Source organism: Parambassis ranga, unplaced genomic scaffold (genome assembly GCF_900634625.1).
Source record: "Parambassis ranga unplaced genomic scaffold, fParRan2.1 scaffold_249_arrow_ctg1, whole genome shotgun sequence".
Lineage (NCBI taxonomy): Eukaryota > Metazoa > Chordata > Actinopteri > Ambassidae > Parambassis > Parambassis ranga.
Window position 1 is genome coordinate 2,858 of NW_021144796.1, and position 1,980 is coordinate 4,837.

The window sequence follows — 1,980 nt, forward strand, 5'->3', positions numbered from 1 at the left end:
GTAGAAGGCCTGGACGACCCGCCTCTCTCCCCTGCACCCGACAGCCACAGCAGCATGGACGAGTAAGGAGACACAAACACAACATAACAGTTCCTGGCCATACATGCACACTGTTGGTTATTTATTTAGTACTTTGAGTGTTGTTTGTTTAGTACTTGACATGGACTGATTAGTGGCACAGCAATCATTTCTAGGTAATTAATTCTAGGTCAGTGAATTATTACCACTAGGTGTTTACTTTTAACATTGAGCACTCTCCATTGTTCTACTGTATGTGTCACTAACTATCATTTCTGTTCCCTCACCTCTGCACTCAGCTTCGGGCGGTACCTCTCTTCACACAGCGCCTCCATCCACAAGACCATACTCTTCCTGGAGAGGGAGAGCAGCCATCTGAGGGAGAGACAGACAGCTCTGCAGGCAGCCCAGACCAGCTCCACTCAGGTCCCCAGTCATCAAGGAGGAGTGACTGAGGAAGTGATAACAAACCTGCAGCAGGTAGGGAGGACTGTGACCCACCTCCTGTGGGACTCAAGCTGAAGCTTGGTGAGGTTGGGTTGCTTTTAAACAAGTGTTTGTTTGTTTTGTTTTTCTTGCAGGAAGCCAGGAATGTTGCAGAGCTTCAGCGCACAGAGAGGAAACACTCTGCTGCGGAGGAAAGAGGAGCAGCTTCAGCAGGTGGAGAGCTCTAGAGCTGAGGAGGTCAGGAGAAACATCAGATTGTATCTCTAGTCTGCTGTATACTCTGTATAAAGTTTGGTGCCATTCTTATTGGAAAGTCATTAACAAGAGTCTTGGCTCTTTCGTTCTTCAGCCGCACTTTGAGGATTTGTCTCGGTTGGCTGGAGGCAGGAAGGCGACCTTTGATGTGACTGAGTCAGACCTGAGCAGCCCGGTGGATCCACCGGATGGTGCAGGTAATACAGAATCAGATGCTCCTATATCTGTTTAAATGTGACCCCTTTATGTTACACTTAAATGAATAAGGAATAAAATAAGTTTAGAGAATAATTTAATGGATTACTATGCTATTGAAACTATAATCCCCATTATTTTGGACCATCAAGGTCTGCTGAATTAGCTTCTAGCAGCTCATGTTTATAATTCAACCACCCATCACTGGATTACTTTTGATACTTAGGAAATCTTAAAACATGGTGATGCTTGGGAAACTTCTGATCAAAGTGTAATTAAAAAGACATTTTGTAAAGTTTTTTAACAGAAGTTCCTGCTGAGACTGATGAACTGACATTCAGCTTGTTTCCAGTGGACTCTGTGAGAGGACTGACCATGCCATGATGAGTAACCTGAGACTGTACCTTCTTTCTATTCAATAACTCTGAGTTTGTGTCTTAACACACTTTAGTTGTGATGCTGTGCTTCAGCTGTGTACCTCTGAAAAGTTGTGACACTGGGTATTTAACAGACGCTGGTCAAGCGGCAAGTATTATTTGCAGTACTGTTGACTCCAGGTCTTTGTATTTAATGCTGATTTTAGCCGTGTACCGTCACTCCTTCCACACCTGGGCAAACTGGTCGCCGATTTCTAGAGACCACAAAAGAAGAAAACGTTCATATTTTAGTATTCAAAGTGTCTTAATCACACCTTGAGTGATGTTTGGATTTCATTTTTGCCCATATATTCTTTATTAACCCTCTGTCTGTCTCTGGGGTTTGCATCTGTAGTCCTACCAGCTCAGCCAGCCTTTCAAACTGTTGGCATTTAGCTTAGAATAAAATGTCAAATCAGAGATGCAGATCTGACCTCTGTTTACCTGCTCCCCCTCACTACACACACACACACACACACACACACACTGTGGAGGCAGCAGTGCACTTGTGAGTAAATTAATAGGCGTAATCTAAAACCACGGAGCTGAGATTATAGAAATCCCTAATCTGTGCTAAAGTGTGCTCCAGGATCAAACACTATCTTCTGATAAGACTCTTATTTCCTCGTAGCAGCAGCTGACTCCCACT

The 1,980-nt window shown here is 43.9% G+C and overlaps 1 long non-coding RNA gene across 1 annotated transcript; it reads left to right on the top strand.

Moving 5' to 3' along the window:
• Window positions 1-1,556, top strand: LOC114430558 (uncharacterized). The gene is made up of 5 exons (XR_003669997.1): window positions 1-62; window positions 318-498; window positions 600-702; window positions 815-917; window positions 1,212-1,556. It is a non-coding gene; the product is annotated as an uncharacterized LOC114430558 (long non-coding RNA).
• The last annotated feature ends 424 nt before the right edge of the window (window positions 1,557-1,980 follow it).